General features: G+C 38.4%; 1 long non-coding RNA gene across 1 annotated transcript; it reads left to right on the forward strand.

The window, feature by feature from the left end:
• The first annotated feature begins 9,298 nt into the window (after nucleotides 1-9,298).
• On the forward strand, nucleotides 9,299-21,286 carry LOC133542378 (uncharacterized). Its single transcript, XR_009804142.1, has 3 exons — nucleotides 9,299-9,370; nucleotides 20,394-20,470; nucleotides 20,597-21,286. It is a non-coding gene; the product is annotated as an uncharacterized LOC133542378 (long non-coding RNA).
• The last annotated feature ends 202 nt before the right edge of the window (nucleotides 21,287-21,488 follow it).

The following is a 21,488-nucleotide window of genomic DNA, read 5'->3' on the forward strand; positions in this document are numbered from 1 at the left end:
CTAATGTTGGATCCACGTTGCTAGTTGGGAAATGACCAAATTTCAATGGTCAAATCAACGTCAAAACCGGACATTGAATAAATGTCATCAAAAAGCATGTTGTTGCAACGTTGTATTTGTGTTGTAAAATATTGGTTTGAAAATGACCAAAATTCAATGGTCAAATTAACATCCAAACCCAACCTTGATTCCCCTTGTTAGATCCACTATGGAATGGACTCTCACACTATTATGTTAGATCCACTATGGACTGGACTCTCACAATATTATGCTAGATCCACTATGGACTGGACTCTCACAATATTATGTTAGATCCACTATGGACTGGACTCTCACAATATTATGTTAGATCCACTATGGACTGGACTCTCACACTATTATGTTAGATCCACTATGGACTGGACTCTCACAATATTATGTTAGATCCACTATGGACTGGACTCTCACAATATTGTGTTAGATCCACTATAGACTGGACTCTCACAATATTATGCTATATCCACTATGGACTGGACTCTCACAATATTATGTTAGATCCACTATGGACTGGACTCTCACAATATTATGTTAGATCCACTATGGACTGGACTCTCACAATATTATGTTAGATCCACTATGGACTGGACTCTCACAATATTATGTTAGATCCACTATGGACTGGACTCTCACAATATTATGTTAGATCCACTATGGACTGGACTCTCACAATATTATGTTAGATCCACTATGGACTGGACTCTCACACTATTATGTTAGATCCACTATGGACTGGACTCTCACAATATTATGTTAGATCCACTATGGACTGGACTCTCACAATATTATGTTAGATCCACTATGGACTGGACTCTCACAATATTATGCTATATCCACTATGGACTGGACTCTCACAATATTATGTTAGATCCACTATGGACTGGACTCTCACAATATTATGTTAGATCCACTATGGACTGGACTCTCACAATATTATGTTAGATCCACTATGGACTGGACTCTCACAATATTATGTTAGATCCACTATGGACTGGACTCTCACAATATTATGTTAGATCCACTATGGACTGGACTCTCACAATATTATGTTAGATCCACTATGGACTGGACTCTCACAATATTATGTTAGATCTACTATGGACTGGACTCTTACAATATTATGTTGGATCCACTATGGACTGGACTCTCACAATATTATGCTAGATCTACTATGGACTGGACTCTCACAATATTATGTTAGATCCACTATAGACTGGACTCTCACAATATTATGTTAGATCCACTATGGACTGGACTCTCACAATATTATGTTAAATCCACTATGGACTGGACTCTTACAATACTATGTTAGATCAACTATGGACTGGACTCTCACAATATTATGCTATATCCACTATGGACTGGACTCTCACAATATTATGTTAGATCCACTATGGACTGGACTCTCACAATATTATGTTAGATCCACTATGGACTGGACTCTCACAATATTATGTTGGATCCACTATGGACTGGACTCTCACAATATTATGTTAGATCCACTATGGACTGGACTCTCACAATATTATGTTAGATCCACTATGGACTGGACTCTCACAATATTATGTTAGATCCACTATGGACTGGACTCTCACAATATTATGTTAGATCTACTATGGACTGGACTCTTACAATATTATGTTAGATCCACTATGGACTGGACTCTCACAATATTATGCTAGATCTACTATGGACTGGACTCTCACGATATTATGTTAGATCCACTATAGACTGGACTCTCACAATATTATGTTAGATCCACTATGGACTGGACTCTCACAATATTATGTTAGATCCACTATGCACTGGACTCTCACAATATTATGTTAGATCCACTATGGACTGGACTCTCACAATATTACGTTAAATCCACTATGGACTGGACTCTTACAATACTATGTTAGATCAACTATGGACTGGACTCTCACAATATTATGCTATATCCACTATGAACTAGACTCTCACAATATTATGTTAGATCCACTATGGACTGGATTCTCACAATATTATGTTAGATACACTATGGACTGGACTCTCACAATATTATGTTAAATCCACTATGGACTGGACTCATGACCCAAAAAAATTCATTCAAGTTAGGTGAGCTCAGTTATAAGGCGCACTGTCGAGTTTTGAGGAAAAAAAACAGATTTTAAGTGTGCCTTATAGTCCGGAAAATATGGTACCTGTAATTTCACTGGCAGTGAAAATGACGACTTAAAAAAAGATGTATTTGATTATTTTGTTTCCCCTCAAAACAGGTCTTGGAAAAGATGGGGCGTCTTCTATCCGAGGGCCGTCCTTTTTTTAAACATTTTTTAGTCTACCTGTCATTTCATTGACAATGCAAACGACAATTTAAGAATGATGTCTGATTATTTTTGTTGCCCCTCAAAAAACAGGTCTTGGAAACGATGGGTCGTCTTACCTGTCATTTCAACGACATTGAACAAAATCATTTTAAAAAAAAGTATTTGATTAATTTGTTCCCTCAAAAACAAGTCTTGGAAAAGACCGTCCGTCTGATATATTTGTTCAAGGGGATGATACACAAATTCAGAATGATGCTCTTGAATTTGATCTCATTTGGTTGTGCATGTGTCCGTAATGTGTTTCTAAACACCCTGTAGAGTTGTCCGACTAAATGCACAGGAAATGGACCCAAAATGGCGTGCCACTAATGACCCAAATCTATCAAATTAAAAATGTGCTGCAGGCCGGCCAGCCCAGATGACTCATAGATAACAACAAAAGACAAATCCCCAACTATCAGCAGTTTGCATTGTTTGCAAACTAACAAAACTGACATGAACATAAGCTACCTGATAATCCTTTTGGCTCAGTGATATGTTGCTATCATCCTCCTTGTGGGAAAAACATCTGTGGCCCAAATACGCACAATCTGTTCTCCAGTCACCTGACACAGTCAGAGAATTCCATGTTTTATGGACAGTTCCAATTAGACAGCGTGCAACATCAGCAGGTTCTATTTTTATTTACAAGGGAGGTTGATTACTTGGTGACCTTTGAGGCCCTTGTTGTTGATTGATTATTGCAGTGTTTTTCAACCTTTTTTGAGCCAAGGCACATTTTTTGCGTTGAAAAAATCCGGAGGCACACCACTAGCAGACATCATTAAAAAACGAATCTCGGTTGACAGTAAAAAAAAAAAAAAGAGTTGTTGTCACAATTGTTGGATATGACTTTAAAGCATAACCAAGCATGCATGACTATAGCCCTTGTCTCAAAGTAGGTGTACTGTCACCACCTGTCACATCACAACCTGACTTATTTGCACTTTTTTGCTGTTTTCCTGTGTGTAGTGTTTTACCTTTTGTCTTTTGCTTCTATTTTGGTGGCTTTTCCTTTTTTTTCTGTATTTTCCCATAGCAGTTTCATGTCTTCCTTTGAGCGATATTTCCCGTATTTACTTTGTTTTAGCAATCAAGACTATCCCACTTGTTTTTAATCCTTCTTCGTGGCGACGTTGTTGATTGTCATGCCATGTACGGATGTACATTGTGGACGCCGTCTTTGCTCCACAGTAAGTCTTTGCTGTCGTCCAGCATTCTGTTTTTGTTTACTTTGTAGCCAGTTCAGTTTTAGTTTCGTTCTGCATAGCCTCCACTAAGCTTCAATGCCTTTTTTTAGGGGCACTCACCTTTTGTTTATTTTTGGTTTAAGCATTAGATCAGTGGTTCTTAACCTGGGTTCAATCGAACCCTAGGGGTTCAGTGAGTCGTCCTCAGGGGTTCGGCGCAGCCTCCGCTGCGGAGGTCAAAACAGACCTGACTCATCGTGTAAATAAAGACTTGTCCCTATCGGCGTATTATTGATAGGGCAACAGCAGAAGTGACACTGATTTGCCGGTGAGTAATTTGTTGTGAGTTCATGCACAGTTTGGTTGTGTTCTCTGAACAAGGCGAGTTCAGTTCATTTTGTGCACCAGTAAAAAAAAACATGTAACTTTGTCTTGAATTTTATTTTTCGCTAAAGAAGGGTTCGGTAAATATGAAACTGGTGGTTCGATACCTCCAACAAGGTTAAGAACCACTGCATTGGATGCCTTTTTTCCTGCACCCTGCCTCCCGCTGTTTCCCACATCTACAAAGCAATTAGCTACTGGCTGCCACCTACTGATATGGAAGAGCATTACACGGTTACTCTGCCGAACTCTTGACAGCACGACACTCAACAATAACCCATAATTTGTAGACTATAATTACTGGTGTGCAAAAAATATTTTTAACCCAAATAGGTGAAATTAGATCATCTCCAACGGCACACGTGGCAGAGTGGTTAACAAACACTGGATTAATAGAGGAGTCATTCAATTGTCATGTTTAGTTCGATTACTACTTAAAATGAGAGAATTCTAGGTCCATATTGATATTTGTGTTTTCTAAACACTGCTGATGGAGGATGTTATGTAATATGATGGAAGGAAATCTGAACAACAGAGAGAGAAGGCTAGATATCACCCCCCCCCAAGATAATACTGTGCTGTAGGTGTTGTCAGTCTCATTTAAATGTGAAAAAAATAACCTCACATTCCTCAAGTCTTGTCTGAAAACAAGGACCTTAGGCCAGGACAGCACACCAGCAAGAGAAGCACGCTGTAATTAAATCAATATTCCGCAATGTAATTAGGATTATATGTCAGCAAGAAGAGTGAAGGCTAATTGGATTTGTGCAAAGTCTCCACTGACAGGCATCTTCCCGAATGACAGTACTCATCAATGCATGTCCTCCCTGTGACGGTAAAAGTCAAAAGTGATGATCTTTCTTTTGCACGGGGAGGTCAGAGCTTGTTTGTCGATGATATTACACTCTTCGCTCGTGCAATTTCTACCAGTAGTGGGTTCCCGTCATGGTTTGGTTTTGTTTTGCTTTGGATCATTCACACATATGGTTTTCTACACCAAAATTAATCTATTTGTTATTATTCCTCGACTTCTTCTCCAGATTTTGGCACGATCTAGCTTACACATTTTTCACCCGATTCAAACCGTTCCAACTTCAAACTGTTCAGCCTATTCGGGAATCCTTGACAAATTCCCAAAATTCCCAGATTTCCCAGAATTCCAGGACATTTTTCCCATTCAGAATGAATTGGCTATTTTTCCAACCATTCTTCAACACATTTCACCATCATGGAAATTCAAACTATCATTTTCCAAGTTAAAATAATTCCAAAAAACAAAACAAAATTTTTTTGAACTGGAAAAATTCCCAGTTTTCCCAAATTCCGTAATACAATTTCTCAATTCAACATGTTACTACTTCAACATTTCTCAACCAATTTGAACAATTTCAACATCACCCATTCCAACTTATTCAGACCATTCAAGTTTTTGGGGCATTTAAAAAAAAAATCACGCTTTTCCCGAAACTCCCTAATACCATTGACTACTTCAACATTTCTTCCATCCATCTATCCATCCATTTTTCTACCGCTTATTCCCTTTGGGGTCACGGGGGGCGCTAGTGCCTATCTCAGCTACAATCGGGCAGAAGGCAGTGTACACCCTGGACAAGTCGCCAACTCATCGCAGGGCCAACACAGATAGACAGACAACATTCACACTCACATTCACACACTAGGGCCAATTTAGTGTTGCCAATCAACCTATCCCCAGGTGCATGTCTTTGGAAGTGGGAGGGGCCTATCCCCAGGTGCATGTCTTTGGAAGTGGGAGGGCGCCGGAGTACCCAGAGGGAACCCACGCAGTCACGGGGAGAACATGCAAACTCCACACAGAAAGATCCTGAGACTGGGATTGAACCCAGGCCTACTCATGACCTTCGTATTGTGAGGCAGACGCATTAACCCCTGTACCACCGTGCTGCCCCTTCAACATTTTTTGTTTGATGTAAACAATTCCGACAACAACCAATTCAGCTCATTCATGCTCTTAATCATTTTCCAAAAAGTACCGCTTTTCCCAAAATTCCAGGAATCAACACACCTGACGTTGATGCGGACTCCACTCCTTTCTTAAAACAGCGTGTCCTGCGTTCCAGTGCCAGAACGTAGTTACTTGTACCTGTGCAGTAAGCCTCACACGTCTCTAGCTTTCCTCGCCTAGGTGCTTCCTCGCTCTTTGTGTTTCCCCTCCTTTGTGCTTATCGTGTCTTGTCCTGTGTCGTCATCCAGCAGCTCTGAGTCATTTCCTGGTTTCGAGGTGTGTGTCTCGTTTCCCCGGATTCCCTCTGGACTTCCTGCTGCCTCCCCGGATCTCGACCTCTCGCCTGCCCCGGACAACGACGCCTCGCTCCAGCCCCTGACCACTTGCATGTCACCGGAACTCAGAGCCTGCCTCGCACTTTCTGTACTTCCGCATTTGTCTCAACACGCACCTTTAACACCCCTGGTAACCCTCAACATATAATCGCTTCACATAGTCACACCACAGATATTTGGATTAATTACACAAATCTCTCATTTGTATTAATAAATACGCTTCAAGCTAAGCGACGTACCTGTCTCCACTGTACTGTTACAGCACTAACCGGATTGGATGAATGATTTAATTTATTTATTTCAGCAGACAGACATATATAGCAACACTTCATCACTCTCTGTAGTTTGACAGACATGCAACGGCAACCACTGAATAAGGATACGGGAAAAAAGCAAGAATGCTTATCCATGCCCCGCCCCTCATTTAAAATCAACCTATATCTTGGTTATATAGTCCAAGTTTAAACAGCAGATTTGATGGAAACATGACAATTTCAGAACAAGTATAACATATGATAATGGATGTTAATCATAAGTAAGTATACATACAACAATATGGATATAATAGCTTTGAGTGACCAGGAGATTAGCTCCATCTTGCCTGAGTATCTTTCGTCTTCTGAAACCCTGTCTGGTGTGTTATGTCCCTTATTCAACAGTAAGTTCTTTTGCACCTGTGTCCCGCAGTTGAGATAGTCCAAACAACTAGTCATGTTTTTGATAGTTTCCTAACTTACTCTTAGGTTAGAAGACAGTTTACTTTCTCCGCTCACTTTGTCCCACAGTTTCACCCACGTTATAGATAACGTTTGAGCCTTGAATGTGGAATTTACTATGTTATGTTTGAATTTCAGGACCCTATTCTGTCGGGTATGACTCACGTAAAATCAAACAGTGCCATAGTTCGATACCTTTCCTGTTTGTGACGTCATGTCCGGTTTCAGACTAACTAGATTGATGCTGATTTACAATATGGTTATGGTTCTGAATTATTTCGAACATGCATAAGGTTACAATATGGTACATCACATCATTCCAGTTTCTCATTACATGTCCGAAAAGGAGTAGGAAAAAGCAAATGCTTGAAGTAAAATTTTTCCCTGAGGTGATATTTTTCCTCTTGTGTTGACAAGGAATGTTGTACATTCATGGGTAGCAGGTTATTGTTTGCTTTGTGCATGATCTTAGCTGTTTGTTGTTCAATATTTTACATTCAACAAATAGAAGATTTTGAATATTCTCTATATCCAACATTATATTTTATTCTAACTGACCATTTTTGGAACACAGTTAGAGAAAGAAGCATACTTTTGTAGTTATTTCCCCATATTTCTACACAATACTTCAGACATGGTAACAGTAGCGAGCAATTGAGAATACAAAGAGATTTTTTTATCCTGGTTATATTTTGCTTTATTCAATATTGTAGTATTTCTTGCCACCTTTAGTTGTATATTCTTATGTGAAGTTTCGAGATTATTTTATCATCCTATATAACACATAATAATTATTTTTACTCTCCCAATGTTTACTCCATCTATTTAAAATAGTTTTTGACTTTTTCTTCTGCCCTCACCCAATAGCATTATTTTAGTTTTACTGACATCCAAAGATGGTCTGTTTTTGTCAAACCATTTCTTCATTTGTTTTGTTATTATTTGTATTAGCTTCGGTGTGTTCTCTCCTGTACAAAATGCATTTATCGTTTGCCAATAATACTAACTTTAACTCTTTTGTGACTTTACAATTGTCCTTCAAATAAAGATTGAACAATTTTTGGACACAGTATTGATCCCTAAGGTACGCTTTACAATATAGTTAGCGCTGTAGACGTACTTTCACCTAGCTTCACGTATTGCTTCCTGTTAAGTAGCTCCTTACCAAGACCCAGACTAAGACCAGCCCTCTGATGCCATTCCGTTCCAAATTGTTTATTAAAATAGTGATTAATTGAGTCATATGTTTTTGTTAAGTCCATTAACACTGCAGCTGCACACTGTTTCAATTGCAACTGTAATTAGCTTTGTTATTTTGAATAATGTCATTGATGTTGAGATGTTAGCTCGGTACACTAGTGTGCCGTGAGATACAGTCTGATGTGCCGTGGGAGATTATCTAATTTCACCTCTTTGGGATAAAAATATTTTTTGCAAACCAGTAATTATATTTGCAAATGATGTGTTGTTGTTGAGTGTCTGTGCTGTCTAGAGCTCGGCAGAGTAACCATGTAACACTCTTCCATATTAGTAGGTGGCAGCAGGTAGCTAATTGCTTTGTAGATGTCAAAAACAACGGAAGGCAGGGTGCAGGTAAAAAGGTAACTAATGCTTAAACCAAAAATAAACAAAAGGTGAGTGCCGCTAAACAAAGGCATTGAAGCTTAGGGAAGGCTATGCAAAACGAAACTAAAACTGAACTGGCTGCAAAGTATACAAAAACAGAATGCTGGACGACAGCAAAGACTTACTGTGGAGCAAAGACGGCGTCCACAATGTAAAACCGAACAAGACATGACAATCAAGAATGTCCCCACAAAGAAGGATACAAATAACTGAAATAGTCTCCATTGCTAAAACAAAGTAGATGCGGGAAATATCGCTCAAAGAAAGACATGAAACTGCTACAGGAAAATACCAAAAAGAGAGAAAAAGCCACCAACATAAGAGCGCAAGACAAGAACAAAAACACTACACACTGTAACGCCTGTAGATTGTGTTTTGTTTTCTGTCATGTCTGATCACGATGGTGTATGGCCATACTACCCTGAGCATCCCCAATCTTGTTTGTTCACGAAGCTAAGCAGTATCTGGCCTGGTTAGTACTCGGATGGGAGACTGCCTAGGAATACCAGGTGCTGTTTGACCTTTGGACTCTTTAAGTTCCTTTTTTTTTCACTCCCTTGTTTTGTTTCCATGGCTACCCATTGGTTTCACCTGTTGCTCATTTGGACACAGGCACCTGTGTAATCATGTCCCTGTTACTTAAGCGTGTCTTTTTCTGTTGGTCGGCCTGGCGTCATTGTGATCTTGTCTTGCTCTGTGCTGACATTATTCCTGCCTTGCCATAGTTTCCTGCTTCATGCCATGCCAAGTAAGTTTTGTTTGATTTATGCTCATAGTCTGTTTATGGGTTAGTTTTGTTCCTCAGCCCAAGTTGTGCATCCACTGTGAGCGATTTTTGTTTGTAATTTTTTGTAGTTAAAAATTAAATCATGTTTTTACTAAAATGCCATGTCCTGAGTAGTCCGTCTGCCTTCCTGCCACCCCCCCATCCTGACACACACAGACTCAAAATAAGTCAGGGCGTGATGTGAAAGGTGGTGACAGTACATCTACTTTGAGAAAAGAACTATATTGATGGTTATGCTTTAAAGTCATATCCAACAATTGCGACAAAGACTTTTTACTGTCAACAGAGTTACGTTTTTTTTAATGATTTCTGCTGGTGGTGTGGCTCTGGATTTTTACAATGCAAAAAATGTGTCTTTGCTCAAAAAAGGTTGAAAAACAGTGGATTTGATGCATGTTATGGACTAGAACGATTTATTGGTTAATAGATTGTTTGACAATGTATTTTTTTTAGCACAATTAATATAACAGAAACTGCTTAATTTCCGGCCACAACTGCTCCTGGGGATTTGATCTCACAATGGCTACCATACAAGGCTGATGTATTTAATAATCTATGACAGCCCCACCAGTAGCTGGTAATAAGTTTGCCGTAAATTCATATGACGTGCCATGTCCTTTATTTATTGACCTTTAACATGCGCTTCTTCAAACAAAACTGGGCCCCCCGTGGATTGCGTGGCCCTATACACAGCGTGTGATCTGGATATAGGGAGGGGCGACCTTCCTCATGTCTCCTATTGGTGTGAAAAGATTATTGCAGCCAATATGAATAGCTTTACTTTACTGTAAAGTGACACCCCACCAATCAATATCTCAATGCTGCGCACAAATGGCCGCTGCCGCTGCTGCTTTTCACCATATTGCTCCAAATGTTATAGCCTCTTTTGTGTCATCTTTTTGTGGAGTCAGCACGACTACTAAAAGAGTCTTCTTAGTCACATCAATACACAGCGGGGAGTCACATGGGAGGAAATTGATGAAAGATAGTTGTAGTAATTATTGTGTCTGTACATGCACGCGTGCATGTGCTAAAAAGCTGCCATTAGCACTGTAATTGTGTCATGAAGAGTGCAAAGAATAATAGAATTTATATACAAAGGGGTGCTTTCTTTAATCTTGGGATACATTTTCACATATTTAAGCACAAGGTCATCTTCTAAATGAATGCTAATGCGACACAATTTCTTTGACTCACAGTCCATATTTACTGTATACATATATATATCCAGAGGTGGGTAGTAACGCGCTACATTTACTCCGTTACATCTACTTGAGTACCTTTTGGGATAAATTTTACTTGTAAGAGTAGTTTTGATGCAACATACAAACCCCATTTCCATTTGATTTGGGAAATTGCGTTAGATGTAAATACAAACGGAATACAATGATTTGCAAATCATTTTCAACCCATATTCAGTTGAATATGCTACAAAGACAACATATTTGATGTTCAAACTGATAAACATTTTTTTGTTTGCAAATAATCATTAACTTTAGAATTTGATGCCAGCAACACATGACAAAGAAGTTGGGAAAGGTGGCAATAAATACTGATAAAAGTTGGGTATAAAAGCAGCTTCCGTGAAATGCTAAGTAATTCACAAATAAGGATGGGGCGAGGGTCACCACTTTCTAAGCAAAACGTCGAACAGTTTTAGAACAACATTTCTCAATGAGCGATTGCAAGGAATTTAGGGATTTCACTATCTACGGTCCGTAAAATCATCAAAAGGTTCAGAGAATCTGGAGAAATCACTGCACGTAAGCGATGATATTACGGATATTTGATCCCTCAGGCGGTACTGCATCAAAAACCGACATCAGTGTGTAAAGGATATCACCACAAGGGCTCAGGAACACTTCATAAAACCACTGTCAGTAACTACAGTTGATCGCTACATCTCTAAGTGCAAGTTAAAACTCTCCAATGCAAAGCAAAACCCATTTATCAACAACACCCAGAAACACCGCCGGCTTGGCTGGGCCCGGGATCATCTATGATGGACTAATGCAAAGTGGAAAAGTGTTCTGTGGTGAGACGAGTGCACATTTCAAATTATATTTGGAAACTGTGGACGTGGTGTCCTCCGGAACAAAAAGGAAAACAACCATCCGGATTGTGATAGGCGCAAAGTTCGAAAGCCAGCATCTGTGATGGTATGGGGGTGTATTAGTGGCCAAGGCATGGGTAACTTACACATCTGTGAAGTCACCATTAATGCTGAAAGGTCATCCAAGCAACGTTATTATGGCCCCTGCTTATTTCATCAAGACAATGCCAAGCCACGTGTTACAACAGCATGGCTTTGTAATAAAAGAGTGCGGGTACTTTCCTGGCCCGCCTGCAGTCCGGACCTGTCTCTCATGGAAAATGTGTGGCGCATTATGAAGCGTAAAATACAACAGCAGAGACCCCAGACTGTTGAAGGACTGAAGCTCTACATAAAACAAGAATGGGAAAGAATTCCACTTTCAAAGCTTCAAGAATTAGTTTCCTCAGTTCCCATACGTTTATTGAGTGTTGTTAAAAAAAAAGGTGATGTAACACAGTGGTGAACATGCCCTTTCCTAACTACTTTGGCACGTGTTGCAGCCATGAAATTCTAAGTTAATTATTTGAAAAAAAAAAAAAAGTTTATGAGTTTGAACATCAAATATCTTATCTTTGTAGTGCATTCAATTGAATATGGGTTGAAAAGGATTTGCAAATCATTGTATTCCGTTTATATTTACATCTAACACAATTTCCCAACTCATATGGAAACGGGGTTTGTACCTTTTAATTTTACTTAAGTATTTTATAGAGAAGAAACGCTACTTTTCCTCCGCTTCATTTATCTACATTCAGCTCGCTACTCGCTACGGATTTTTATCGATCTGTTAATACACGTTTTTTTTATTTTGGTTTGTCAGACATACCTTCAAAGTAGGATTTATCGCATGCCTGCGTTTCACCAATAAAATGCAGTCACTGGTGACGTTTGACTACGTTTCACCAATCAAACAGAGCCAGGCGGTCACATGACTAACTGCCCAAAAAGTTTCAGCGGCAAACAACAACAACAACAATGGCAGAGACGACAACGAACGCAAACACCTCTGGCCTCACATATAATCGATGTTCACGCTTCAGACAACCAAAAAAACAGTTATGTAGGGCGTTGTCATTTGTGTCTCCCCGAACAAGTGGACATTTCAGCTTACATGAACTCAACGTCAAATTTAAGGAAGCTCATCGCGGTAAGTTACGTTAGTAGATATCATGCCTGTCACCGCGGGCTAATGTTAGCTTCCCTGCTATGAATCACTGTCAAACGTACGTAGTTTGGGTATAATTTATTACCGTACTGCAGCCTCATAGACGGACAGAAACACACACACTCACGCATGCATACAAACAGCAATAAGAAGTGCACATGTGTTCCCAGGTGCAGCCCACACCTATCAGACTTCATGATTTGCATAAAGGATAACTTGTTATCATCCTTTGTAAATCTCTGTCTACTGAGCCTATGTTGCTGTTACGTTATTGTGGCTCAATTTGCCTTAAATGTTTTTATTTTAATTTATTATTACTAAATATATTTTAATATAATATTATATTAATGATAACATTTTTAAAATAATATATTTTTCCCCTCAGGGATTATTTAAGTATTTCTGATTTCTGATATATTATTGTTTTAGTTGCTTAAAGGCCTACTGAAAGCCACTACTACCGACCACACAGTCTGATAGTTTATATATTTATGATGAAATATTAACATTGCAACACATGCCAATATGGCCGGTTTAGTTTACTCAATTGCAATTTTAAATTTCTTGCAAAGTTTCCTGTTGAAAACGTTGCGGAATGATGACGCTTATGTTGACGCGTGCTTGTGATGTTATTGGTTGGAGCGGACATTTTATCCCAGCATCACTCATGGCTAAAAGTCGTCCGATTTAATCGCATAATTACACAGTATTATGGACAACTGTGTTGCTGAATCTTTTGCAATTTGTTCAATTAATAATGGAGACTACAAAGAACAATGCTGTTGGTGGAAAGCGGTGGACTGCAGCTGCCTTTAGCAACCAAAACGCAGCCGGTGTTTCTTTGTTTGTTGTGAAGCTTTAATATGGAACAGAGCGGTCAAGCGAACATGTTTCTCAACCACATGTCGACCGGCAGGTTTCGGTGAGAAAATTGTGGTAATAAGTCGGCTCTTACCGGAGACATGAGCGGAGCTCGTGTCGTTCTTCCTGCAACAGCTGTCAAATAGGCAGCTGCGACTTTAATGGCTTCCATCAGAGACATTGGTGGTCACCAAACCCCTCCGACTTTCAGGTATGACTTTATAATTTACTCAAGTAAATATTTGGGTGACTACTCCTTATTTTTACTTGAGTAATACATCTCTAAGGTAACAGTACTCTAACTTGAGTACAATTTCTGGATACTCTACCCACCTCTGTATATATGTACATATCCAATGGTGTGCCTTCTCTGCTAGCCTAACATAACTAGAAGTCATCATCATAATTAAAGATAAAAGTATTTTTTTATTTACTTTCCCTAAATATCGAAAAGTATTCATATATTCTCTTCATATCATTATATGCTCCATCTTTTAAGTGATGGAGTTTTTATCCAATCAAAATTCAGCTAGCTTATGTTTCCATGCTGTACCAAATCTGCCGGGGTTTTCAGAATCAACAAACATTTGACAGACAGTTGCGATAGCCCATCAGATCACGAGTTGTTGTCAGTAAGACCTTCTCTTTGGCGTAAGGCAGATATATATATTGTGATGTTATGAAATAGGTAGCATAAGGACTCTATTACCCAGAGTGCCACAGTAGTGAAGCACATGCACAGTAGCCACGTTTAGGGAGATGTTTTTGATGAGCGCGCTGTGGAGTAAACTTTAAGAATTCAGCCAACGTGCCTCGTCTGTATCTTTTATGATTAGACAAGACAACAGATATATTTGCAAGGCAATTTTCAAGCAGGATACTTAAAGAGAAAGTACATCTTGTGAGACCATGTCGGCCAACCCCGGAAGCTAGCTCAGCTGTCCCGGCGATGAAATGTGAGTTCAGATATTTCATTTCTTTATTTTTTCACGTTTAATAGGTTTTTTTTGCAATTCTAATTTTGACAGTACCACATAAGATATGTTTTAATAGCTGATGGGGGTTTATTGATTTTTAAATGTGCAAGAAAATAACCCGTTTTATACAATGTCCATTAGTGCATAAATGTGTTTCTGTATAGTATTTCTCCAGCATCCAGCAATGGTCATGTGGTGACATCAATTATGGTATTCTGAGAAGTAATCATTGAAGTCGGACATGACTGAAGGCCTAGACGGGAAACACACAGCCCGCCACTGATTATTTATATTTATATATATATATATATATATATATATATATATATATACACATACCACTTGTCCCATTTGGGGTCGTGGGGGGTGCTGGAGCCTATATAAACACATCCATATACCGTATTTTTCGGATTATAAGTCTTAGTTTTTTTTCATAGTTCGGCCGGGGGTGCGATTTATACTCTAGAGCGAATTATGTGTGAAATTATTAACACATTACCGTTAAATATCAAATTTATCTCATTCACGTAAGAGACTAGGCGTATATTAGCAGTCGTCTCACACACACACACGTCAACCAATACAATTTTGGCAGGGGCAGGTCAAGGCAGAAGTGCATTGTGAAAAAAAAATAATGCTACCTGTTACTACTTCCGTACCAATGGAAATTGATCATTTCAACATTGGCGGTAATTTAAAAAAACTGAGAAGGGCTGAACAAAAATGGCACAGAAAAGGAAATCATATACTGCAGATTACAAGCTGGAAGTAGTGAAATATGCAACGGAAAAGGGCAATCGAGCAGCAGAAAGAAAGTTTGGTGTACGCAAGAAACCTGTAAGGGACTGGCAAAAAGCGGAGGCTACTCTTACTGAAATGAAGAAAACTAAAAAAGCTAATCGCGGGCTAAAAGCTAGGTGGCCACAGTTCGAGGAACAAATTCACAAATGGGTGCTTAAAATTGCCTTTCAAATGTCTATTCTTGGTGTTGGATTTTATCAAATAAATTTGCCCCAAAAATGCGACGTATTTTCAAGTGCGACTTAAGTTTTTTTCCTTCTTTATTATGCATTTTCGGCCGGTGCGACTTATGCTCCGAAAAATATATACACATACATACATAAATACATATATATATATATATTAACGTTAACGCATGCATATTATTGAAAATAATTAGCACATTAATCATAAATGAATTAAAACTAATCGCACTATTTGTTTTGACCTCACCTTGATCCGAAAGGCATTGTTACACGGGCTGTGATCAGCGGTGTTCTCGGTAGCTAATTTTGCTTTAAAACGCTCTCAGACGGAATTTTTTGATAAAAGTAAGGTAGTTTGGAGATATCTCAAAGCAAAACGCAAACTTGAGGATGTTGCTCGCAATAATGCTAGCACAAATGAAATGCTAGAAACAAAATGACGGCAAACAACGCTGGCTGAGTTTTCTTGAGTCAATTTTGTCAACAAGACCACCTCAGATAAGTTAAATAATGCCTTCGCAAAATGGATAGCCACTGCATGTCGGCCACTGAACATTGTTAAAGGACTGCAAGATGTCATTAAAATATCACCACAGGTGACTCGTACAAACTACCTTCAAGGGGAACAACTACAACAAGGATAAACGAACTGTATTGTACACACAAATGCAACATTTTACAACTATTGGCTGATGCTGAATTTATTCTCTTACTGGACACCATTGGACCTCGGTAAGTAGTCACAACTACGTTGGAGTAACTGCACATTTATTGGATAAACAATGGAAACTTCAATCCTTTGCTTTGGGTGTTTTAAAAAAACTTAAGACATTCTGCTGAAGCATGCACACGTCAGTTCCTTCAAGTTGCTAAAGACTGGAATATTACTGAGAAGGTCAGTACATCAGGGACAGACAGCGCTCGCAACATGGTTGCTGCTGCAAGAGGTTTACCATTTCAACATCTGCCCTGTGTCGCCCACGCTGCACCGAGACTTATCACTGTGGCTTTGTGTGACGTTGGATTTAGAGGTCCTTTAGTTAAATTGGGGGACATTTCAAGCACAGCCCTGCTAACACATCTGAGTTGAAAGCACAACAAAATAGCACATGGCATGAAGGAGGAGGTACTTGTCCAGGACGTGTCTACATGCTATTTTCTACACGCTACACACCTAAATTTTGCACAATAATACTTAGCTGCCCCTGCTTCCTCTGTACCCTGGGAAATACTTTTTTCATTGGCAGGTCACATTGTACAAAAAAAAAAAAGATATCTGCACTGTCCATCTGAAAATTTAAATATGCTTGTTTTTGAGCAAATCAATGACTTGCAGTTTGGCAAAACTTTTTACAATGTTTGTAAACAACACTTTGAGAATAAAACTTAACTTGTGTCAAAACAGTGTCTTTTAAAAGTTCATTTAAATTCTGCAAGGATATATTTTCACTGCAATCAATCAGGATTCATCAAGATTCAAAAAGTGTGATTAATCGCAATTTAAAAAGTGTATTGTTTGACAGCACTAATACATAATACATATATATATATATATATATATATATATATATATATATATATATATATATATATATATATATATATGTCGAGGTGTCTGTGGTTTATTCGCTCTACAGTGCTCAACACCGGGGTAGAGCGGAGTATACATACAATATATAAATATATATAATGTATGTATACTCCGCTCTTCCCCGGTGTTGAGCACTGTAGAGCGAATAAACCACAGACACCTCGACTAATATATATATATATATATATATATATATATTTATATATCTATATTTATATATATATAATGTGTGTGTGTGTATGTATACTCCGGTAGACTACATAAATATATATAATTATATATATACATGTCTTGATTGGATTATCCAGAGAATAGTGCTCGATACCGTGGTAGAGATGGTCTTGTGATTTTTTTCACACCTACTTACATATATATATATATATATACATAGTCAAAGTTTCTGTGGTTTATCCGTTATACAGTGCTCAATACCGGGGTAGAGAAGACTACGTACATACATACATATATATATTAAGGTTCTCCCAAATTTAATACCAACATTTTGGTACCGGTACAAAAATGTATATGGATACTTTTTGATACTTTAAAAAAAAAAAGGGGGACCACAAAAAATGGCATTATTGGCTTAATTTTAACGGAAAATCTTACAATACAGTAAATTTAAGATTCTTATTGCACTCCCTGAAAAATTTTAGAAGATTAAATAAAAAATTAATAAGGCATTAAACACACTGTTCTTTTCTTATTGCACTCAAAGAAGAATTCACACTTTTACATTACTACCGGTATATAGAGACTGCCATAATCTAGAAGTAAATTAGAATAGAATAGAAAGCTTACTAACCTTTTATTAAGTGCTTCGTGATTCATGGATGCCACTCTTGGTCTGTGCTTTAAAACAAATACAATCATTAGCAAATACTAAAAACAATAATACAGCTAAAAGTACAAAGATAAGACATGTAGCAGATAAAACAGGCATTTTAGTTTCCAATTGCAGTAGTTTGCGCTACGTGGGCGGTATTGACTGCGCTAATAATTGGCAAGCCAAAAAGCTCTGTGCGCGTCTACGTATCTATGTGCATAGCAGGGGAGCTAGTTAACCACATTATTTACCCGTCGCTCTTTAAACTCCTTGTGCAGAGCTGGATGCTTGTTTTAAAGTGCACACATATTTAAAACTTCACTTTTATCAATGGTTTTAAAGGCCAGTTGAATACCTTCATATTGTGCTTCATCGGACCTCTTTAATAACCAGTAGAAGTGCCTTTTTTTGCATTGATTTTTCTTCACACTGTTTCTGCTTGTATGCGCTGTGTGCACGCACCCAGTCTGACTAAACATTCGGCTCGGCTCAGCAACGTCACGGCCACACCTAACGGCGGTATTTTTCAAAGACAACTCTCTCAATTGCTAGTACCGGTACACCGTACAACCCTACTCGGCGTGACCTGGATGGTAGAGCAGCCGTGCCAGCAACTTGAGGGTTGCGGATTCAATCCCAGCTTGCGCCATTCTATGAACGACCGTTGAGTCTTTGGCAAAACACTTTACCCAGCTCGCTCGCAGTGGCACCTACCTGAACGTGCAAGACCCCTTGAAAAAGACATTCCTAATCCCGATGGTGTAACGATCTGGGCGTATAATGATGCGGGGTTCGTTCTCCCAAGATGCAGATGGACTTCGGACACAGCCTGCAGGTAGGAAATGATTTATTGAAGCAAAAAATCAGGCGGGGACAAACAGAAAGGCGCTAGCGTGGGATTTAGCATACAAAGAAGCCTAGCGTTACCATGAGTTGATTAACGTGGACCCCGACTTAAACAAATTGAAAATATTATTGGGGTGTTACCATTTAGTGGTCAATTGTACGGAATATTTACTGTACTGTGCAATCTACTAATAAAAGTCTCAATCATTCAATCAATCAAAAGCGTGGAAGCTAGCATAACAAAAGAGCTTAGCGTGGAGGATAGCATACAAAAGGATTCAAAATCTCATTGTCGTTACCTGTTGCGTGTAGCAAACTGGGAAGCCAGACTGACTGACCGGCAAAGGCAGGATTAAATAGTGCTCTGATTAGTGCTCGGGTAGCAGGTGAACGTCTGGAACACCAATCAGAGACAGGTGAAGACAATAAGCACCCATGGAAATAGAAAACAAACCCAGGGGTGCACAAAACAGGAACTGAAGGAGTCCAAAAACCAAACAGAACATGATCCAGGTAACGGATCATAAAAAAATGGGAATTTCCTGGGTAACTAAAGGTTTAAAAAGTTAAGAAGTTTTATATATATATATATATATATATATATATATATATATATATATATATATTTATTTTTGTTTGTTTGTTTGTTTTGTTTGATATTTAAGTTTTTTCTCAATATGGCAACCTAAATAATCGAATACATATTTTTACATAACACAATTAATATATATGTATATACATATCTATATGTACATATACAAATACAAGCACACTTGTATATACGTATGTACATATACAAACACAAGCACACACACACACACATATATATATGTATATATATATATAATCACACACACATCAATATGTACATATACAAATACAAGCACCCATATGTATATACGTATGTACATATACAAACACAAGCACACACACACACATATATATATATATATATATACACACACACACATCAATATGTACATATACAAATACAAGCACCCATATGTATATACGTATGTACATATACAAAGACAAGCACACACACACACACATATATATATATATATATATATATATATATATATATATATATATATATATATATATATATATATATATATATAGAATCAGTTGTGCAGTTGGTATTAATAAAAACACAAATGGTAATCAAAACAATGCCTCATAGATGGATATATATATATATATATATATATATATATATATATATATATATATATATATATATATAAAGGCAGGAAATAAAAATAAAAAATAGCTTAACTTACAGGAACTGCCCCCAAAAAGCCTTGATGAAATGACACCGTAAAGTTGCAATGTGAGAAAGAAACGATGTAGATATCAGGGTTTTCCCTAGATTGCTAATATACCTGTGGCGGTAGGGGCGTGTTCACAACAACGCCATCGTATAATTTGCTAGGATGATATGACTTTCGTTAAGAAGGCTCAAAAATGTATACATACATTTTAAATCAAATCTGTGTTATCATTAATTGGTATTACCATATATGGGTCGGTTGTTATCAGATAATTGGCAATAAATGTTAAAAATAGCATCTGACTCTTTCTGATTTCTTCTGGAGGCTACAATACAGTATATAACTTTAATTTGTTTTCAGATGAAAAAAATGTTTTCAAGGAGTGGCGGCTATGATGATGCCATGGGAAAGCCACCACAATCAAGGGGAAAACCTGGGTATGTACCTACCATCCACAATGTTTTTAGGGAATCAGTTGTGCAGTTGGTATTAATAAAAACACAAATGGTAATCAAAACAATGCCTCAAAGATGGATAGATATGACTGAGATTTGATGTTGCAGGGCGCCAAGAGACCTAAAAGCCCCCACGCTCGCCGTCTAAGTGATGTGTAAGGCAATGAGTGTTTGAAGTGATGCTTGAAAGGGCAGCAATAGAAATGTCTGCTCTGTGCTCATCTGTACCAGTCTGGAATTTTAAGTACTTCTACTGCATTATTTCCCACATGAAGAGCATGCTTTTTGTACCCCAAGATGCATTCATATAGAGTGGAGAACAATAACAGGCTTCAGTGGTCTACACATAATGATCAACATGCTACCTTGACAACCGTGTGTCCTCAATGAGCTGCTGGAAATTTTGTTCGAATGGCCTCAAAAGGGAGACTAAAACACAAAGTCAAAGGCTGACGGGAAGAGACTTTGGTTTTTTCCCTCTCCACAACACTTAACAGCAGCATCCTTGGGCAAAAGTAATGTTACGCAAGATGCATGAAAATCACTTGATAAAAAGTAAATAAATAAATAAATGGGTTGTACTTGTATAGCGCTTTTCTACCTTCAAGGTACTCAAAGCGCTTTGACACTACTTCCACATTTACCCATTCACACACACATTCACACACTGATGGAGGGAGCTGCCATGCAAGGCGCCAACCAGCACCCATCAGGAGCAAGGGTGAAGTGTCTTGCTCAGGACACAACGGACGTGACGAGGTTGGTACTAGGTGGGATTTGAACCAGGTACCCTCGGGTTGCGCACGGCCACTCTCCCACTGCGCCACGCCGTCCCCACTAAGAAATACACACTTTCTAATAATGCTAAATCAACCAGGACTTTTTCCACACGATAAAATCATTACTGTAACACAGAGGTGTCCAAACTTTTTGACTTGTGGGCCACATTGGGCAAAAACAAAATAGCTGGGGGTGCGACTTCATGTAAAGAGTATACTGT

This window comes from Nerophis ophidion, linkage group LG24 (genome assembly GCF_033978795.1).
Source record: "Nerophis ophidion isolate RoL-2023_Sa linkage group LG24, RoL_Noph_v1.0, whole genome shotgun sequence".
NCBI classification, from domain to species: Eukaryota; Metazoa; Chordata; class Actinopteri; order Syngnathiformes; family Syngnathidae; genus Nerophis; species Nerophis ophidion.